The sequence below is a fragment of the Mesocricetus auratus genome, unplaced genomic scaffold (genome assembly GCF_017639785.1).
Source record: "Mesocricetus auratus isolate SY011 unplaced genomic scaffold, BCM_Maur_2.0 Super-Scaffold_100014, whole genome shotgun sequence".
In the NCBI taxonomy this organism is placed as follows: domain Eukaryota; kingdom Metazoa; phylum Chordata; class Mammalia; order Rodentia; family Cricetidae; genus Mesocricetus; species Mesocricetus auratus.
In genome coordinates, this window is record NW_024429197.1 from 33,001,234 (window position 1) to 33,024,142 (window position 22,909).

General features: G+C 42.8%; 1 long non-coding RNA gene across 1 annotated transcript in view; it reads right to left on the bottom strand.

The window, feature by feature from the left end:
• Window positions 1-392: 392 nt before the first annotated feature.
• The window catches only part of LOC121143999, a 28,139-nt gene continuing 5,622 nt past the window's right edge, over window positions 393-22,909 (bottom strand). Inside the window, exons 2-3 of the long non-coding RNA XR_005881329.1 lie at window positions 4,548-4,600; window positions 393-712 (exon numbers count right to left, since the gene is read on the bottom strand). This is a non-coding gene — a long non-coding RNA (uncharacterized LOC121143999). The remainder of the gene's footprint in view (window positions 713-4,547; window positions 4,601-22,909) is intronic.

Below are 22,909 nucleotides of genomic sequence, written 5' to 3' on the forward strand. Positions count from 1 at the left end.
AGAGATAGGAAGCCATGGGAGTTAGTTTACACTCTGCAGGGCTAGAGCATTGTGTACATAGGGATCTGACTCTGTAGTGGATCAGCGGCTGTGACTGCCCAGGGTGACTCAACAGATGCCACAGGCAGTTTAGAACCTTGGAGGACTGAGAGCACTATGTTGAAAGGGGCAGAAAATTCTCCCGTCTTGATGATCTGTTCTGGTGAGCATTGCCCTTTGTGTTCTCAAATGGAAGGGTTTGAGAGAACTGACCTAAATACAAAGGGGTTGAAAAGCAAAAGCATGAACGATAACCAGGGAAATAGGTTGGAGGGCACGGGGGAGAAAGGGACCCTCTCTCAGTCCTTGCAAAGCCATCACTCACACTTCATCATAAAGGCAGATTTGCAGGGTAGAGCCATAGCTAGTTTATTTAATCAAAAGTTTCTCATGACCTTGGAGTCTTCAGGTATGAAGACCCAAAGCCACAGGGTAAACTATGAACAGTTGGGCAGAAGGGCAATTGGACGACATAAAGGTGAGTGGAGAAAAACGAACCTGGGGGCGTTTAGGGAGGCCCATTTTTCGGGTTCTTTTTGATATCCAGAAGTTCTTACGACCTGTGTTCAGGGAGGTAGGTCAGAGCGTTCATAAAGCAGGAAGGCCATTCCACCTTGGAGCAGCATTCAGGATGTCAGGGTGCCATTTGGGGGAGCCATCAAGTCTTTGAGTCCTGAGGAGAGGAAGTAAAACTTTTACCATCTTATGTTGCCTTCCGGACCCCTCTCCACTTTCTGACTACTGGACCTCCGTGGAAAGCCACCGTGTTTTGCTGCAGAACACCAGCAGATCAGAGTGGGGATGTGGTAAGGCTGTGAGGTCCCTTTGGGTAAGCGTGTCCTTCAATTGGATGTGACTACTCAACTACTCCCAAGGTTCCCTTCTCAAAGAAGTTTTTCTATCCATATACTTGTCCCATTCCTTGGGACTGAGGGCCAAACTCCCGTTACAGGCTCCTGGGTCCCGTATCAGCTGCTTCCCTTCTCGACCCCCAACCTCTGCAAACAGTCCCACTATAAAGGAGTTCTTGAATTGTCCTCTTTGAGAACACCACCTGTCTCCTGTTAGGATTCTGACTGACACATGTAGATCAAGAAAGTGCCAAGTGGTCACAGAGAATGCTTATCAAATTTAGACTGTGGTACCCTGTAGGCACTCAGAATAAATAAAAAAGATATGTGGGTGTGCTGCATGTTTGACTGTGAGCTGTGTAGAGAGCAAATGACAGAAACACAGGACAAGATCTCCAGTCATCCCTCTAACCTGCAGAGCATGCAGGACCTCCACAAACCAACCCTTTACTATAGCTCCCCATTATCCGTGTCTCCCCCGGGTAGTTAAGGTCTAAGGTCTAGTAACCGTCATTGTGGACCTTATTTGAAATAAATGTTTTTGTACCTTGAAATAAGGTAATAATGGATTGGGGCTTTATTCTAAAGACTGCTGTTCTTGCAGAAGGGGGAACTTGGACATGGGTCATTGGCCAAGGACCTTTGTAGGGAGAAAGCTATGTGACGATGGAGGGAGGGATTGGGATGATGACAGTCAGAAGTCTGACACAACTGTCTCCTCACAGTTTCCTGAAGAATTAAGCCTGCAAATACCCTAGTTTTGGATTGTCTTAATTACTGTGGTTAGAACAATTTCTATTGTTTTAAGCCACCCTGTTTGTGGTCGTTTGTTACAGCAACTGTACAAAATGAATACAGCTTTAAATGGTACCAAAGCACTTGATCTGCCTGTGCCTACCTTTCTGGGTCCATCTCCCATCTGTCTTTAGCTCACCCCTGCCTCCCCACACTCTCCAACCCCTCTGGTTCTTCCCTAGCCTGTGCTGTTTTAGGTTTCAAGCCTTTTGATTGGCTTGCTGTCCAAAGTGCCTCTGTTATTTGTGTGGGCGTGGTTGCTTTTTCCACCTATATAGAGTCAGCCGAGGCACCCTTTCCCCAAGTGCCATCCCCTAGCTCTCCAGCCATGTTGTATCCATTTCCTTGAATGACTATGTGTTTATATATCTTCCTTAACAATGACATCCCCAATCCAAGGCATTGTGGACGCTTTCATCTGCAGGGTCTCTGAAAGCGCCTGGCATAGGGTAGATCACCAATAGTGCTAATGGAGGTTTATGGGTGGCCTCTGTTTGGTGCCTACTGGGAACAGGGTGCTTTTCTTAGTGCTTTGTATGGATTCCATGTGGATGAGGGTATCAGGTTTATTGATTATAAGTGACAGCACTGGAGCTGACATTAGGGCTGCCTGACCCTGCAGAAAAGGCCCTTCTGTCCAATGGGCCCTGTTTCTGCACTGAAGATAAAAAGAAGGATCAGGAGAGGGAGGTCTGGGTGCTGTATTTTTAATTCTTTTGTTGATAATGTCTTTCCAGAGCAGTCGGCTGGGAACCTTCCATGGAGAGGACTCAAATGAATGTGTGTTTACTAACCCTCTTTTTGCTTTTGCTCAACAAACAGAGATGTTTATTCTTTTTAAGAACACATTTTGTAAGTGGAGCAATGTGGACGGGACACCAAGTCCTTAAAAGTGAGACATGATGGTTTAAAGTCAGCACAGCAATGCTGTTTTCCATCTCAGTGCCACTGCCTGCTTGCAAATGACAGTACCCAGTCAAACGCCCCTTCCTGTCTACACTGCAGCTTGCCTGTGCAGGTCAATGTGCTCTGGGAAGGGTTCGGTGCCATTGCGCAGCAGGAGACGGACATGGTACCACTCTACTGAGAAGTTAATGTTTCTGCTTTCGTTCCAGCTCCCCATCTTTCACACTGCTTCTCGTTTGGTACACTCTGCAAGCTGTTGGAGCCATGGCTCATGGGAGAAGCTCAGTGGCTTTGGTTGAGACACGTATCCATCAGACCTGGGGCTGGATGCTAGGAACCCAGGGGTGAGCACCAAGGACAGGACTCCTGTCCTCATTAGCATCTGACAGGGCAGAAAGAAATTAAAACAGACACAAACCCCTCACTCCCAAGCCTTGGGATTCAAACCTGACTGTGGAAGACTAGGCCTTCCAGAATTTTCTTGTGTCTCTCTTTCCTTTGGTAATGCCCCTTTATATCACACTTGCTTTTCTAGGGTTTTCTTAGAATATTGTTATTGAGAATTTCTGTGCAGTTGGTCTTACATAAGTCAACCTACTTCCTTTTTAACCACAAGAAGGAAGGTTAAATGCTGGAACCATGTGGCCTTGTGTGAACCCCAGGATTGCTAGGGCTCATATTCCTCTTGTGTGGTGTATTGTTGATAGGAGGCTAAACGGAGAGGACTGTGGGAAGGGTCCTATAAACATCGCAAAGCTGCCCAACTGCCGGGCACCATTACAGCAAACAACTGCTCTCCTCAGTGGGAGTTATTCTAAATAGCCCAAGAAAGTGATATTGTTAAAACAATAACTGAAATAATGACTATCATTGTTATAGCGCCGGTTACCATTTAATTATCATATGAATATTTTGGGATAAATATGTAGAACTTGGAGAATAAGCCAAAAACAATCTGTAAATAGAAAGCAAATTCAAACAAATCATGTCCTTTTTTAGGCCATTGTTTACAGCCTTTTAAAAAAATCACTTACACAACCTTAATATGCTTTGTCCTGGGGCCCTCAATGCAGGGCAGAAGCAGAATCTCCTTCTAAGGGGAAAAGAGGGCTTGTTTCCAGTCCCCCTGCACTGAATGGCCGATAGTGATCTTTTGTCGCTAAGGTAGAATCTAAACTGGACTCAGGTGTGAATGGCAGGCTGCTGCTTCCTAGGAGAATGCCGTTTGCGATGGCGTGTCTCTTATGTCTCTTTGCCTCTTTGTAAAGCTGGTGGTAACGGTGCCCTTCTTGGAGGGTTACTGGTAAGGAAGCATCCGGTGTGGTCATGGTTCTGTATCGCACTACACTGTGCCTTTGTGTGCTGATTGCTTAGTTCCCTACCAGTCCTAAGTCATCTATTGGTGTCTGTGTCCACATGGGGCCAGTGAGGAAGGGCAGACTGGGAGGTGAGATTCTGTCTCTCTGGCTGCACCACCAGCTAATGACAAAGGGGTAAAAGCCCAGCTTTCCTTCCTTAAAAATACTGTTCCAAAGGGTAATCATTACCAACCATTTAACATAGGAGAATGTGGCCTTGAAGGGGGATCCATAATCCTGGTATCTAGCAGGCTAAGGCGGATGGATTCAAGACTAGTCTGGGCTTCACAGCTAGACACTGAATTAAAAAACAAATGAGCAAACAAATGTATGAATGACCAGAAGAAGGGATTTCTATTTTCCGTTTCCAAAGACACTTCCATTTATGTAGTGTGTTTTCATTGACAAGCGTCCCTTCAGTTCTGTGGTGAGATAGGGTGATGAGTATGGATGAGGCTCAGTATTCTAACAAGCTAGTCTACAGGGTGACTGAATACACTGCCGCTTGTGGAATTCATAGGAGAAAGAGAAATTTAAAAATCAAATGACATTCATCACAATGTGGAATTCTAACAAAATAAACATAGTAAAGACTCACCTATGTTCCAGTGTTTGGTTCTGTGATTCTATTTCATCATTTTGTTTTTGGAACTAAAAAAGAAACAAAGATATATCACTGAGCAGGGTAGAACATTCTTTTGAGGAAAAGTCATTCTGGGAGCTGAGATATGACTTCGGTTTTGTTTGTTTTTCAAGACAAAGTTTCTCCATGTAACAACCTTAGCTATCCTAGAACTTGCTCTGTAGATCCACCTGCCTCTGCTTCCTGAGTGCTGGGATTAAAGGTGCATGCCACCACTGCCTGGCCAAGATATGACATTTTGAACATCAGTGACATTCTTACCTTCTTCAAGAAAAATCTCACCTCTAGACTTTGAGTTGGGAGAAAAACTATGGAGACAATTTTGATTGTAGTATGAGCAAAGTCCTCATTCCTGAGTCCTATAGCTATGATCTATATGGGGAAAGCGACATCGTAGCTGTGGTTCAGTCAATGGTCGTGTGATAGATTTTCCTGGGTTACATAGGTGGATTTAAATGTAATAATATGGATTTAGAAGAGGAAGGCACAGGAAATACGATGCCATGCAACGGAATGAGGACGCAATGAGGAAGCGAGACAGATATTGGAATAATGCAGGCTCAAACCAAGAAACAATGGTAGCCATGAGGAGCTGGAAGGATCAGGGGCCGGTTGTCACTTCCTATAACCGTCAGAGGGAATGTAGCTGCCAACAGTCTGATTTCAGCCTCAGGGAACCAATGTCCTACTTCTGGCCCCCTGATTTGTAAGAGGGCTCATCTCAGTGATTGTTTGTCACCACGTTCATGGTACTTATACTGGGGCAGCTGCTGGGAACTAGTTATAGGAGCTTGGAGGACGATGGGAAGCTCTTGGCTTTGCAGAGGTGGGACACACATCTGTGCATCCCGAGCCTCTAATTTTGCTGGTGGCATTAAAGGTGGGTGCAACATTGGCCAATGAAGCTCAAGAAAGTGTGTTGTATCTGGACTAGCCAATATCCACACAGTCTCAACGAAGGGAGTCTGAGTCCAGAGTAGCTAGCCAGGGATGAAAGACAGCAGGACTCCCCTTGGAGTACCAGGTGAGCCATGATCTACACACAGTGGTGTACTTCAGGGCTAACGAGTGGTAGAGACTGTGGCTGTCCCCAGTTTTTCAGTGTGGAGGCAGAGGAATAGGAAGCACTGCCACTGAGCATTTGTCCAATGGCAAGAGTTCTACTCCCAGCAGGGGCCAGGGCAGGCTTTCAAATGGAATCAGCCTGACAGAAGTCTAAATATCCTAAAAGTTACCAACAAAGCTAATAAATTGCTATACAGCATATTTTGATGAAATTTTAAAAAATACTACAATGTAATTCTTAGATGCATAAGAGTTATAAAAATATAAAGATGACTGTACTTATGATTCTATTATGATTCATATTCTGTGGGTGAGATAATAATATCTGAATGAATGAAGTTAAAATATGCATAATTCATTCATTTTTGAAAATTTTCTGTTATTATTAATATTTCCAGACAGTTTATGGTCTCTTGGTAGAAATATAAACTATGCAACATTATATTGTTATCATTATATTGAATAAATGTCTTTAAAAATTAATTATAACTTGAAGAAACTCTGCTGTCCTAGAGCAAGACTTTCATTATCCTTACGAATTTTATTATATTTTTAAAAATTGAAATTATAGGAAAATTACATCATTTAAACTCTTCCCTTTCCTCCCTCCAATGCCTCCCATGAACACCTTACCTTGCTTTCTCTCAAATTTAAGGCTTCTTTTTTTTCTTTAATTGTTGTTACATGTGTGTGTGTGTGTGCTAGTGTATATCTGTATATATATGTATGCATATATTATACATGCACACACACACACACACACACCCTGCTCAGTCTGTATAATGTTACTTGTGCGTATATTTTCAAGGCTGAATATTAGGTACTGTGTAACCAATTGGTGTGCTCTTCTGTGGAGAAGACTATCTCTCCCTCGCTCAGCCTTCCTCAGCTGTCTGTAGTTTTTTGTCTAGGCTTCAAGCATCAGGAGCTTCCCTGCTATCCTTGTTCCGTTCATGTTCAGGCAGTCATGTTGGTGAAGCTTCAAGGATGGAAGTGTCTTTGACATTTCTTAGAGACAGAAACTCACAGCAAACTCCCCATTCGCCTGGCTTCCTGTAAGAGCATCCTGCTTCGTGCATCTCCTCCCCACTTCCTCAATGACCTTTGAACCTTAGATTCAGGAGTTGGGTTGTAGATGTTTGAGTTAGGACTGGGATCTACAACTCTGCACTCAGCTCCATTGTGGTTTTTATTTTTTTTATTATTTTTTTGGGTGGTCTCTGTCTGTTACAAAGAGAAGTTTCCTTGATGAAGGGTGAGGACTGTGCTTATCTGTGAGCATAAGGATAAATATTTAGAATCTAGTTAGGGACTATGTTGGCTTTGTAAGGTTATCTGTACTTTACATTTTAAATCAATTTTTGGACTTTGAAATAAATATAAATGTGAATTTTAAGTTTCTATAGCATGTTACAATCTGGTTGAATATGATGAATTATCTTTACAAAATATTATGAGATACACCCTTTTATTAGATGAACCACAATTACAATGTGATTTTCTCTGACTCTTAAATTGTGTCTTTCTTCTTCTTGGATATTTTGGATGCTGAGTCTGGAGGCTATGCCTGGGATACAGTAGGAACTGAAGGCCAATCTAGGGAATTATCTCAAAGCTAAAAGTAAGAAAAGGGCTGGGTTATAGCTAGTGGTAGAATGCTTGTCTAACGTGCATTACACTCTGGATTTTATTCTCATTATCACACACACACACACACACACACACACACAGAGAGTTTCTGTTATTTCACTTGCAATTTCTGAATCTTGTGTCTTGTTTATATTAAATTAATATAAATCATGACTTCTGCTTTTAGGCAATGAACTAACTTGGATTCAAATTTGCTCCTTCTCTGAAATAATTAGTAAAATAGACAAAATAGAAGTTACAGAAAGAAAGCTAGTGAGTCAAGCTCAGTAATCATTTGCCTTTCTGCCTGAAACCATTAGGTGCTGCGCTGTAGAGAACAGGATGCTGGTCTGAGTGTGGCCATCTGGCTGAATTGAAGAGTTACAGGTTACCAGGTGGACTTCGCCAGAGCATTTAGACCAAAATACCAGGGAGGAGATTACTACACAGAGACAAAGCTTCTGGCCTCTGCAGGGCTCCCCTCTGTCTCCCCTAGAGTGTTAGGTAATGTATGCAGGAGGTGAGACATCATAGTGCTATGAAAAGAATGACAGGGTCTATAAGCAGATTAAAAAGCTCTGTGATGGGAGATGACTGCATTTGGTCAGGGTGGAGAAACTTCTCTTTATACCTTAGGGCATTTAGCAAGTCCTCCAGGTCCTGCCTTATGACAAGTGCTGAACTAGTCCGCAGGGAAAGGTTAGTCTGTGAAACTTGAAACAATCCTGGAGAATTACTCCCTAAGTCATTTAGCTGAGGCCAGAAAAGAGTCTCATAGGAAGAGAACAAAATCAACCCCTGTCTAGGACTCAGTCAGAAAATACCAGATAAAAAGAACCTGGTAGGATTGCTCAGCAGGTAAATGTGCTTATCTTCAAGGCTGACAACCAAAGTTTGGTCGCTGGGAAGCAGGGGACACAATCCCCCAAACTGTCCTCTGTCTTCTACTGATATGCTTTGACACAAATAATACTACCCATGCTCCTTTTCCACAATAAATGAATTAGTGTAATTTTAGAAATAAAGTACTAGTCACATAAGAAGAAAATGTGAGCAAAAATAAAGAGAAAGCCAGTAAGAAAACTAGACCCAGGAATGAGAGTGAATGATATCAGAAAAAGATTTAAAAGCAGTTATAAGTATACTCAAGTATTTTATGGAAAACGTAACAGATGCTGAAGTGGGTATAGAGAAAAGATAAAATGTAATGTATATATGCAAATATACAAACAAAGATAACATGGTCTAGAAATAAGCTAGAAATATCAGTGTATCCATGTTAGCATAGCTAGGTATCACAGACAAGATGGCTTAAACAACAAAAATTTATATCCTCACAGTTGGAGGTTCTGTCAATGTTGGTTCCTGATTTGTATATGTCCACCTTCCCACTGTGTCCTGCTGTGGCATCTGACCTATACACACATCTGTAGGTCTTTGGGGTTTTCTTCTTTTCCTATAAGGTCACATGACTTGTCAGATCAGAGTTCTACTTTTATGACTTTATTAACATAATAGTCAGATCAGATCTCCACATAGAGTCATATCAGAGTTTAGGCCTTCAGCACAATCCAGAGTTGGGAAGACACTGTTTAGTCTTCATCCCCAAAAGCACAGTGAGAAAAAACAAAAACGAACAAACAACAAACCTAAAACCACTGCCTAGAGCTTCAGTGATCCCTGGAAACAAACAAGCATCCCATAGCCATGATTAATGTCCCAGAAAAGGGATGGGAAAGAATAAGAAGATAGTTAAAGCATTAATGTATTTAGATACTGAAAAGCTTTCTAAATGTGATAGAAAATTCAGCTTGCAAATTCAGGGAAGTCACTGAATTCCAAATAGGACACACAGGGACACACTCACACTCACAGCTACCCACACATGCCTCTAAGACATATAGTGTAGTCAAATTAGTGGAAAACACAGATAGAAATTCTAAAAGCAACAAAAGGAATCAAAGGAGATCCATTATATAAAGACCATAGTAAATTCTACAGACAAATCTAACAAATGGTAAAATTTAAAGTTTAAGGAGATACAAAATAGTCTTATCACCTTGAAGTATTTTCCAAAAAATATGTATTTACTTGCAGTAAAAATAAATAGAAATTTCATGACAGAAACTCATGGATACCTTCACAAAATAATCAAGGTCAACATCATCAAGAAAGAAGGCTAGAGTGGTGTCCCCAGGTAAGGTGTCTCAAAAGACACCACCTATGAGGGTTTCTTCCCAGGAAGGCACAACTGCATTCTAGTCAGGAGTTATTGCACAAGACTCAAATGAAGGCTAATCAATAAAAGAACCGGTTAGTACATTCGAAGTCACAAGGTCATTGTCAATGTGGCACATTAGGTGAGCCTTGGGAGACATGAAGATGAAGATGAGATTCTAGGGCCTAGCTAGAACGTTCCTGAAAAATACCAGTGAATCCTAATGAAGTCTGCTGGCTACTGAGTAGTGTCAGTCCAACATCATTAGAGAAATTCAGTCATTGTGGTAAGGTCAAGTGGGATGTTAACCTTAGGAGATACCAATAAAGATGCCTGAACATGCTTTGTTCCATGTTAGTAATTGTTCTGTAAGCTTAAGATTATTTCAAAATTAAAAAGCTAAAAATAATTTCCTGTTGCTGGCTTTTATCAAAGATTTAAGAAGTAATACCAATATCACACAAAATCTTTCTGAATAAAAGAATACTCTCCAGTTTTATGAGCCTAACATTACCCCCCCATCCTAGATATTAAGAGAAAAGAGCCAAGATTAAAATCCCTCATGAATATAGACAAATACTGGCAAAACATTAGCGAGTCTTATCCAGCAATATCCTGTGCTTGTCTCAGGAATGTAAGTTTGGTTAACATCTGAAACTCAGTTATGTAATAAAATATTAATAGAATAAAGGAGAAAACAATATGATCATGTCAACAGAGATAAAGCAGCTGATATCATGGTGCAGCCACTCATAAAATTTCTCTCAAGCTAGGAATAATGACAACCTATAGAAATGATTCCTGAAAATAGAATCTGCAGACTTGAAAGAACTAGGGACTTCCCTCAGAGGGTGGAGGTCGTTTACAGTAACATGTTTAACTGGTCTCACACGTAATGCTGACAGCAATCTTTCCCCTGTGCTCACGGAAGCCCACCTGACCAGTTCTGTTCCTTAATACAGAAGAGCTCCTGGACAGTCAGCAGTTCATGGAACAAAGGCACTCTGATAGACAAGAAGTGAAAATTGCCTTGACTTGTACATGGCATGATTGTAGTGTAGAAAATCCCAAGGAAGCTACAAGGAGCTGCCGGGACTAAGTAAATGGAACAAGGCCATTGGCTACAAGTTAAACATCACAAAGTCAGTTTAATTTTCTATATAATAAAGTTGGTTAGGAAAATAAAGTTAATACAGTGTGAGGTAAAATAAAAAACATGAATGAGGGTAAGTTTATTAAGACATGAAATTTACAAAACATTAGTGAAAGATATTGACTTTACTACTATGGTAGAGTATACTTTAGAATCAGAAGACAATATATTAAAGATGTTATCTTAGGTTGGTAGGATGACTCAGTGGGCAAAGGCACTTGCTGCCAAGACTGACACTTGGATTATATCCCTGAAATCTACATGGTGGAATGAGAGAACTGACTTTTGCAAGCTGTATCCTACTGACCTCCACTAGGGTATATGCACCCCCCCACACACAGATCCACACACATACACCCACATTCACACACACACACACACACACACCTCCTCACACATCCACATACATACATATACACATCAACACAGACACACACATCCATGCAATAAATAAGTATAGTAACTTATAACAATAAATAAATGAAATAAATGATGTTATTTCTCTCCTAAATTGTTCTGTAGAAATTGATAGACAGCTCCCAAATTTACATGGAAGCATAAAACCTGAGATAGTCAAAGTACTTTGAAAAAAGACACAATTACACTACTTATACAACCTGACATCAAGCTTTCCTTTTGTTTTTTGTCTCTTCCTTTTTTACAAAAAAATTTTGATCATATTCTTTCTCCTCCTCCAGATCCTTCCCATACAATTTCATGTTCTTTCTTGTTTGAGACAGGGTGCCACTGGGTAGCTCAGGCTGGACTCCTGCTTTTGGTCCTCTTGATTCAGATTCCCAGAGTGCTGGTGCTGTGAGTCTCTGCCACCACACTTGGCCTCTGATATCAAAGTTTATGAAATACAGTAGAAAAGATAGTGGCTTGGTGTAAAGACAGATATCTAGAGTAATGAAAGATAGTAGAGCCCACAAAGAGAGAATAAAGTGAGTTCCCTTTTCCTAAGGAACCACCTGGTCCAGGGGTTAAAGATGGTGTTTACAGTGAACAGAGAGCTGGGGGCGGGGTACACTTTGAAAGTATATGAGCTTCCACTCACCTCTTACCTCTGTGTGGATGTCAGGGTTATGTGTAAAAACTAAAAGTACTAAAAATCAGGACAAAACCATGAACCACAAAAGAAAATAGTCAACACATTTGCACATTAAATGTAAAATCTTTTGTTCTTTAAAATAAAATATTAAGACAAAGAATGACATATTTACCCAATCAAGGCTGGCTATGAGAGATGTAGAACAATCTTCAGCAATTAATAGCAAGACAAACTTCCAGATAAAAAACAGGAGACAGCTGTCTGGCAGGACCAGGTACAACAGGCCCTGCATCGGGGCCTGTGTTCCAGTGCCGGGGGATCGCCTGGGAACTACACAGAGCTTCCAATCCTGGCGTGGGCCAAACACCCCAGACTCCAGGACTTCTCTCCCACCAACAAGACCAGGAAACTAGTGGATCCAGGGAGACCAAGGGACCAGCTGTTCCGGCGGGTCCAGGTAAAACAGACCCTGCATCTGGGCCTGTGTTCCAGTGCCTGGGGATTGCCTGGGAACTGCACAGAGCTTCCAATCCCGGCCGGAGCCAAACACCACAGACTCCAGGTCTTCTCTCCCACCAATGAGACCAGGAAACCAGTGGATCCAGCAAAGGGTCCAGGGGACCAGGTGGGAGGCTAAGCACCCCAGATCCCTGGTCTTCTTCTCCACCCATGGGACCAGAACAAGGACAAGGAATAGAAGAACTACCAGATTATTGGACTTGCTAGCACCCACCAAAAGGGAACTCTGGTCCACTAACCACCAGACCAGTAAGGGGCTCTGTCTGCACCCACTAGAAGAAGAGATGGGAAAGAGACAATACAAAAACACACTCAGCAACAGAAAAACAAATATGACACCACCAGTTTCTAGAGACTCCACACCAGCAAGACTCCAACATTCCAATACAAATGAAGCAGGAGAGAATGACCTTAAAACCACTTTCATGAAAATGATAGAGGCCCTAAAAGAGGACATAGGAAAATCCCTTAAAGAAATGGATGAAAAAACAAACCAGAAAATGCAAGAAATGGAAGAAGAAACAAAGCAAAAAATGTAAGAAATGGAAGAAAAAGCAAACCAAAAAAATGCAAGAAATGGAAGAAAGAACAAACCAAAAAAATCATAAAAGGGAACAAATAGACAAAAAGATAAACCGAAAATTGCAAGAAACAATACAAACAGTGCAAGGGTTGAAAACTGAAATAGAGACAATAAAAAAACACAATCTGAAGAAAGGCAGGAAATAGAAAAGCTGGGCAAATGGTCAGGTACTACCGATACAAGCATTTCCAACAGAATACAAGAGATGGAAGAGAGAATCTCAGGTGTTGAAGATACACTAGGAGAAATGGATTCATCAACCAAAGGAAATCTTAAGTCCAACAAATCCTTAACACAAAACATCCAGAAAATATGGGACACCATGCAAAGACCAAACCTAAGAATAATAGGTATAGAAGAAAGAGAAGAAAACCACCTCAAAGGGGCAGAAAACATATTCAACAAAATTATAGAAGAAAGCTTTCCAAACCTTAAGAAAGACATGCCAATGAAGATACAAGAAGCTTACAGAATGCCAAATAGAGTGGATCACAAAAAAGTCCCCTCGCCACATAATAATCAAGACTCCAAATATACAGAATAAAGAAAGAATATTAAGAGCAGCTAAGGAAAAAGGCCAAGTAACATATAAAGGCAGACCTATCAGAATTACACCTGACTTCTCCATGGAAACTCTGAAAGCCAGAAGGTCCTGGATATTCTACCAACACTAAGAGACCATGGATGCCAGCCCAGACTACTATACCCAGCAAAGCTCTCAATTACTATAGATGGAGAAAACAAGATATTCCATGACAAAACTAGATTCAACCAATGCGTATCCACTAAACCAGCCCTACAGAAAGTTCTGGAAGGAAAAATCCAACCCAAGGAAGTTAACTAGAACCAGAGAAACATAGGCATTAGAGAACCCCTCTTTACCAACAGCCAAAAGAACAAAGGGGTGAAATTCCACACATATTTCCACCACCAACAACCATTGCAAATCACAGAAGAATGAGCAATCAATGGTCATTAATATCCCTCAACATTAATGGCCTTAACTCACCCATAAAAAGACACAGACTAGCAGAATGGATTTGAAGACAGACCCCCTCCTTCTGCTGCATACAAGAAACACACCTCACCCTCAAAGACAGACATTATCTCAGAGTTAAAGGTTGGGAAAAAATTTCCAATCAAATGGACCCAAGAAACAAGCAGGGGTAGCAATCCTAATATCTAACAAATTAGACTTTAAAATAAAATCAATCAAAAAAGATGAAGGAGGTCTTTACATACTCACCATAGGCGAAATCCACCAAGATGAAGTGTCTATCCTGAACATCTATGCCCCAAATACAAAGGCATCCACATTTGTAAAAGAAACATTACTAAAACTTAAATCACATATAAAGCCCCACACACTTATAGTGGGAGATTTCAACACACCACTCTCACCACTAGACAGGAATACCAGACAGAAACTCAACAAAGAAGCAAAGGGTCTAATAGAAGTAATGACCCAACTGGGATAAACAGACATCTATAGAACATTTCATCCACATAAAAAAGAATATACCTTCTTCTCACCACAACATGAACCTTCTCAAAAATCGACCACATACTTGGCAACATATCAAACTTCAGCAGCTTCAAAAAAATGGAATAACTCCATGCATCTTATCAGACCACCATGCTTTAAAATTAGAATTCAACAACAACACAAATCGCAGAAAACCTACAAACTCATGGAAATTGAATAATGTACAACTGCACCATTCCTGGGTCAAAGAAGAAATAAAAAAGGAAATTAAAGACTTCCTAGAATTCAATGAGAATGAAGACACAACATACCCAAACCTGTGGGACACTTTGAAAGCAGTGCTATGGGGGAAGTTCATAGCACTAAGTGCCCACATGAGGAAACTATAGAATAGTTATATTAGAGAATTAACAGCACAGCTGAAAGCTCTAGAACACAAAGAAGCAAACTCCCCCATGAGGAGTAGACACCAGGAAATAATCAAATTGAGGGCTGATATCAATGAAGTGGAAACTAGGAAAACAATACAAAGAATCAATGAAACAAAGAGTTGGTTCTTTGAGAAAATCAACAAGATAGACAAACCTTTGTCCAATCTTACCAAACAGCAGAGAGTGAACAATAGAGGAGTCTAAAATGTCTGAGAGGCACTTGAGAAAGTGCTCAACATCCTTAGCCATCCAGGAAATGCAAATCAAAACAACTCTGAGATACCATCTCACTCCTGTCAGAATGGCTAAAATCAAAAACACCAACGACAATTTATGCTGGAGAGGATGTGGTGAAAGGGGAACACTCCTCCATTGCTGGTGGGAGTGCCAACTGGTTCAGCCACTTTGGAAATCGGTATGGAGATTCCTCAGAAAAATGGGAATAAACCTACCACAAGACCCAGCAACTCCACTCTTAGGCATATATCCAAAAGATGCCCATTCATACAAGGATGTCTGTTCCACTATGTTCATAGCAGCATTATTTGTAATAGCCAGAACTTGGAAGCAACCTAGATGCCCCTCAACCGAAGAGTGGATAGAGAAAATGTGGTACATTTACACAATGGAGTATTATTCAGCAGAAAAAAAACAATGGAATCCTGAGTTTTGCAGGCAAATGGATGACACTAGAAGAAACCATCCTGAGTGAGGTAACGCAGTCACAAAAAGAGAAACATGACATGTACTCTCTCATATATCAATTTTAGGCATAGATCTGGGGAGTGCCAGCCTACAATTCCACGGCCAGAGGTCTGGGAAACAGAACCTTCATTCAGTGGCTGATGGAAGAAGAGGCAGACTCCCACAGCTAAGCACTGAGCTGAACTCCAGAAATCCAGTGACAGAGAGGGAGGACTGATGACCAAAGGGATTAAGACTGGGCTGGTTTAACCCCAGAAACAGCTAACCTGACAAGGGTTAACTCTTGAATCCCAGGCTGATGCCTGGGAATCCAGCATGGGACTGATCAAGACCCCCTGAATGGGGGTATCAGTGAGGAGGCCTAGGTAATCTATTGAATTGAGCCTTGGGCAGTAGATCAGTATTTATTCCGAGTATACACATGGACTTTGGACTCCCATCCAACAATGTGAGATGCACTTTCACCCTGAACTCTTGGGGGAGGGTCTAGGCCCTGCCCTGGATGAAATGACAGACTATGGACACCCCCATGGAGGGCCTCACCCTCCCTGGGGAAATGAGGGGATAATGGGGGAGTTGGGGGAGGAGGGGAGGGAAAGGGAGAGGGACCTGGAACTGACTTGTGAAGCAACCTTGTTTCTAATCTAAATTTAAACTAAAAAAAAAAACCAGGAGACACTTTTGCATAGTCATCACAGAAAAAGATATATCACTGACCACAGGCGCATGGCATCACTAGTTAGTAGGACTCAGGAATTAAAGTCACCGTGTGGCTTCATGCTTTAAAAGCATCATTTACTAAGATTTGGCTTCTATTGAGCATTAAAAACTTCAAAAGGTTTAAATAAAGTCAGAACGTTACTTGATTTAAAATGAATTTTAATTAAATATATAAAGTACTTCTGGGAAAACAGGACTACCTAAAGTCCCAGCTGTTGGTGGCCATCTAGCTATTCTCCCACAGACGTGTGGTCTCCCTTCACTCATACCTCATCTAGACCTATGCATATGCATCTGGGCAGCTGGATTACTTCATATCCTAGAGTGTTTCTTGATGCTGCACATGTTGAGCTCATTGTAATACCTTTGGAATCATGAATTGGAATGACAACAAAGAAGCCAATGTCAGCCTCCAGCACTACTGGAAAGCAGTTTCTTGCTAAGCATGACTGATACTATCTGTGACATTTCCTTACCTTGTTACTTCTGCCCTTCTAGTCTTGGTGTGGTCTCTGATGTTGGGTACTTAGTTCCAGTCCTGGGCTAAATAGTTTGCTTCAGAGCAAGGCTGTGGTTACAGGTTGTACTATGTAAGTATGTATGTATGTATGTATGTATGTATATATATGTGTGTGTGTGTGTGTGTGTGTGTGTGTGTGTATGTGCACAACTCAACAGAGATTCCTGCATGTTTTACTTCACATGTGCTCATGACACATGGACTCTTTAACCTACAAGCAGGGATCTTTCTTCCCCAGGTCTAGGAATGGCTCTGGGCAGGAAAACGATGGTGACCTCTTTTGTAGATGTCTAGACTCAGTAGAGCCAACACATGGAGGAACACAGTGAAAATCAGAGCTCTTTTCACAGGCTAGGTTTAGATTCATCATTCCATTGCACCTATGGGCAGAGAAGGTGGCATGGCTATAACTTTGAGCTCATATCTAGCTTGACTCAGAAAACCTATATTTAAAATTGTAAATCCATTTGTATATGTTGCACTTCTGCCCATAATTTTGCTGGGGGGGATTACTTTGCTTATAGAGCGGAAAAAGAGACTTGGTGTAGTTGTCACTGACTTCTTGGGGCCTTGTTATCACTGGGAAGGAAAGTGAACCATCCTGAACTGCTGCCTGGACAAGTGATCATGGAGGCCCTGTCAGAAACCTCACACTCAGACTCTCAGTGCACTGTCCTTTGCTTGCCTGTGGAGGCAGTGGGCAACACCAGAAACAGGCTCTTAATGTTGATCAAAGAGGAGAGTCTAGCTTCCTCCCTGAATTGGCCTGACTTTTGGCTGACTAGACAGTTTCTCTTGCTTATTGCTCACTTGGTTAAGGAAATACCAGCACTAAGTGAGCACCTTCCTGTCCATCATGTTTTCTCTTCCCGGCCATCTCCATTCTATAGTCTCTCAAAGACATGCTGTCTTGGTTTGCTTTCTATTGCTGTGATAAATACCACAATCAAAGGCAGCCTGGGGAGAAAAGGATCTGTTTTCCCTTCAGCTTTCATCATGAAGAAAAGTTAGGGCACTGACTCAAGGTAGGAACCTGGAGGCAGGAACCAAAGCAGAAGCCATGGACTAACACTACTACCAGACTAACTTCTCATGACTCCTTCAGCCTGCTTTATTACACCACCCAGGACCACCTACCCGGGTGGCACCACCCACATCAATCATTACTAAAGAAAATGCATGCACTACAGACTTGCCTACAGGCAATCTGATGGAGGCATTTTCTCAATTGAGGTTTCCTCTTCCCAGATGACTCTGACTTGTATCAAGTTGACAGAAACCTAATCAGGACACACGTATTACTTCCTACCATGGACCACTCATCTCAGTATGGTATCTTAGCAACAAGGCCTACCCTATGTCAGTCTCTACTGTCTTCCTTCTCATTTCTCATGGTCTCTTATAGAACTATGTGAGCATTTGTATGCATCTCTCATTCTTTATCTGTCCTGTCTCATTTCCTCCTCCTCCCCTCCCCTGCCTCTTCCTTCTTTGGTATCAAGCTCTCTCTCTATTTCTACATTCCACTATCCCTTATTGAATTTACTCCCTCTTTCTCTGTTCTCTCACATTTTTGTCTTTTGCTTTTGTTTCTTCTCTGTTTCTTTTGCTGGACTCTATATTGCTGTCTTCCCAGTTTTCCTACTCACTTCTAGGGTGTGCATTTGTGTGCAAACTTTGCAGGGTGTGTGTGCAAAGACCCTCTGAGTTTCTTTTTGCACATGCTTGGGATTATCAAGGACATGGAGCACGATGGAAATGTGGCCCAGGAGTTATGCTGGGGTGGGAACCTGGGCACTTGAGTACTTCATGGAGAACTTGACTTTTTTCTATTGGCCACATGAGTCTTGGAAGACTTTTAAGGGACAGTATAAGTGTGACAGTATGGCAGTCAGTAGAAGGAGGTGCTCAGACTTTGGAGACAGGGGAGGAGCTGTGGTGGTGCTCTAGGCAAGGGAGGAAGTTGAGTGATGAAAGTGCTCCTCCAGTTATAGTCTGCCTTCCTTTAAGGCGATGGTTCTACACTTCACTAATGTTGCAACCTTTAATACAGTTCCTTATGTTGTGGTGTTCCTCCCCCAACCATAAAATTACTTTTGTTGCTACTTAATAATTAATTTTGCTACAGTATAACTCATAATATAAAATGTTTTGGAGATGGCCATTTGCTAAATGGGTCTCGACCCACAACTTGATAACTATTGCATTAATGTTTGACTACATATGCCCTGTTCTTATGAGAGGCTTCATGCCCACAGAGTGACATGGAGCAAGCTGTCTTCGGTAGAAGACCTTCAGGAGGTTCTGGGATGACAAATGATGTGGTATGGCTGAGTGGGAGCCCTGAAGGAATTTAGAATTGGGAGGAGACATAGATACATTGACAGAATCTCTACATACTCCCCCAGTTGTATGTGTATGCAGAGGAAGTCACAAAAGGAGAGGGCACCCAGAGGAGTCACATGAGTGGATTCCTGGAGGAATTTACATCTGAGTTGAATTTGACATGCCAAGTCATGCAGAGGTATAGTTTTCAGAACATGACCTCCAGACCAACAACACCAGCAAAACGAAGAAATTCCAAGAAGCACAATTTCTTGGGGTCCCACCCAGATCTGCTCAAGCTGTAGGTATGGGAGCTAGCTTTCATATTTCCTTAAGTTTGAGTACTATTGACTTAGAGGGAAAGAGACACAGGGACAATGCTGTGTGCTGAAGGACACAGGTACAATGGTAAGGACAAAGAGGAAGATGGTCAGCGGGAGCTACGCTGCTTGGTATGCAGGCTCACAGTATAGGTGGGCCCTAAGAGTAGCCTAGAAGTCTGGGTGGGGCAGAGACTGGAGAGCCTGCCCTGGAGATTGTGAAAACATGTGACATTATTCAGTAGGAATTTGAAGCCGCTGAAAGGTTTTATAGAAGCGGCACAATCTAACTTCTCATTACAGTGTACACTGGGCAATCACTGGCTCTATTCACTGCACCCATCCTGGAAATACCTGTGAGTGCCCCCTCATCCATGGCTGGCTCAGGAACTACAATCAGTGTTCTCAGTGTTCTCTCATGCCCTCTTGGACTTATGGGTAGCTGCTGCCTAAGGGCCATTGAGCTGGGATCTGAAATTTGTGACTAATTAATCAAATTTGCCCTGGACATGGGAGGCAGAGAGTGGGGGTCGTGGCTCATGTGCTACATATTACATTTGAATGATTCCCGCCAGATAATTAAAACAAAACCAAATACAAACACAAATACAAACAAAACCACATGTTCTCTAGAGCCAGTCTTAGCCTAGTCAATACTAGCTAGAATCAGTTCCCATTATGTGACTGAGAGTCATTTGAGGGAACCGGAGTCTTTCTGCTCTGAGTTCCCTACAATACAAAACTCTCTTCACACTTGACACAGTGGCTCACATTCCACCTGGAAGTTTTCCTTAGGGTAGGAGGGCAGCGCAGCCGAGGTCCCTATGGAACCAAGGATGCTACCAGGGAAAAGGGTTCGGCTCATCCTTGGCACATCATTCAGCCAACAGGATCAATCAGTCACCTGCCAGTCCAGGGCCCAGCCCTTTGGGGGATGCACAGACAGTTCAGGAGAGGTTGGAATATTAAGAAGCACTTTCCATCTGAGCAGGCTATATGGCACAGGAGACTGAATGGGTACCAGCTGGAAAGTTTGGCATGCTGCCCAAAGCAGCCCTCCTCTGGCGCACAATGGGCTGGATGACCTGCATTCATCTTTAAAATGTATGCAATTTTGAAATTCGACATCATAATGTGCAACATCTGGGTTGTTTGAATGTAGATACTCTTGACATCAACTACTATTTAACTGACTTACCAGTGAGAGAGAAAGACAACCCAGGTAGATGCTCTAGTGTTTACCTTACAACTTCATGCCAGCACCGTCCAGCTATGACTGTGGACTTGAGGGCTCATGTGTCAGGTGGGGAATGAGTACAACCAGCTGTTTGGTCTGCTTTCCATTGAGAGACCCTTACCTCCTAGCTGTGTTACTTTGGGTAAATTACTTCCCCTTTCTGAGTTTGCTTTCCTTATCTGTGAATGTGAGAGATGGAGAAGGGGTTGCATGTAAGCACAGAACACAGCACAGAAGACATTTAAGGTCCTCGATAGATTGAGTTACGTCCCATGAATGACCTGACTCATCATTGCCACCGGCGTTGGGTCATCACTGTCACCGAGTGCATCATGATACAGTGCTGGGGGTAGAAGGAGTGATGACAGATGGATTAGGATTTTTGGTAACTTCTGCCATTTCCCTTCACCACTCTGTGAGAACGTAAGGGAGGGAGGAGGTCTGGACAGCTCCAAGGAGATGGGAGGGAGCTGAACCTTGCAGGAAAAGTTGTTTTTTAGTGGCCTATGACTGGACCATAAGGAGTAAAGAATAAGACTGAAGGCTGGATAGGCAGATGTGACTCTGAGCCTAGAGAGCCTAACCTGCTCTATTCAGTTGACTGTAGGGAGCCCCTGAGGACTTCTGTGTCACAGCAGTGGAGGGACAGAAGGAGATTATTAAGTTGGAAACCTCTGGAGGACAGGTGTTCTGTATCCTGGTGCATCCTGCTCTACTCCCAGACCCAAAAGAGGATCTGGCACAGGACATGATACTAATGACTGGCACATAGGGTGGATTGGAGAGGTCTCCCCTGGAGGCAAGAGGCTGCAGCAATCCTCTAGGATAATGGTCCTTGGGAATTGCCACTGGGGACAAAGTGCAGAACAGCTGCTTAGGGCCTGGGGAACATCGATCACTGGCCAGCCTCTGCCTCCAGGGAAGGCTTCAGGACAGTATAATTCATCCTGACACCCGAGCCCAGTGTTTCTGTAGAGCCCCGATCCCTTACTCCCCCCATTCAGCTCAGAACACAGTGCAGGCTGAACTCCGGAGAGGAAATAGTCATTTGCATCTGAACCAATGCAGTGTTTTCTGAAGTTGAGAACAGAGCCCAGCTGGGGTGAGCTGGGCTCACTCACAATTGCAACCAGCTTGTTTCAATTTGGGGCTGACCAGTGAGTGGGGAGAATTCACGTGCTGACTTCCCCAGGGAAAGCCACACAAACACGCTCAAACACATGCTGAAGACACAAGATCTCTGATGCCTTGGGGACCATGGTTTCAACAGTCTGATAGCCAAAGGAAGTGTCCCTTTGGAACATTTTCCCTGTGCCAGGATTGTTAGTTCCTGGGTGGGCATGGGTTTCCTAGTCACCAAGGAGATCAAGGAAGGGAAGGGGTTGTATAAGTGTGTATTTCTTAAACCTTGGGCTGGCAGCTATTTCTGGAAGTTTAATACACCCTCCAGGAGCCTTACAGTTCTGAACACCTACTATGCATGAAACGTTTTGCTTGATGTTCCCCCCCCCCCATGGCTTTCTTAAGAGGCAGGTGGTGGAGGAAGAGCTAGGCTGGTTGCCAAGGACTTACAGTGTTGCAAAATAAAAGACAAATTGAAGTTGAAAAAGTCACAGGGGTGAGGTTTAAGAAGACTCCTTGGAAACTTGCGGCTTCAAACAGGATGCATGCTTATCTTACTGAGTCCTTCGGGAGGGTGGGACAAAGTCTAAACAAACAGACAAACCGCAAGCAAGGGCTTCCTTTCTCTCAAACCCTTTTCTGTGTGTATCTCTCTCCACTTCCTATCTCTTGATTGATACAGTGACCTCAAGGACAATGCAAAGGTTTGCTCATCCTGGGACACTGACCCATCATTCCCACTCACTGGCATGTATCTGTTGGCTAGCACAGAGGTGGGAGACCATGGACCCTTGGGGAAACCATGGAAGATGATGGGAAATCTGAGGCTATTAGCAACAGAGCATGAAGAACTAATGGGCTCAGCTCATCTACCTGTCCTCAATAGGCCACTTAAACAAATAAGCAATAGTGAAAAGCAGAGGAAGGAAGAGGAACAAAGAGATCCAGTGACACCTGCCCCCCCCCACGTCCACATCTGGGAGCCTGACATGAAGTTGGATTTAAATAGAGGGCAGAAGGTATGTAAATCTAGATAGCTGCTGTTAGGGTATGGTCCTGCTCACCATCGTTGTCTTGGTTTCGGCCTCTCCTACAAGGTGATTGTCAAGAGGTCAGTACTAATCTCTTTCTGAGCAACAAAAGCTCTGGCTAGAAACAGGCTCCTAGCCTTTGCCTTCTCCCATCACGAGAATCCTGGATAAATTCCAGCTTCTTGGGAACCATGGTTTCAAT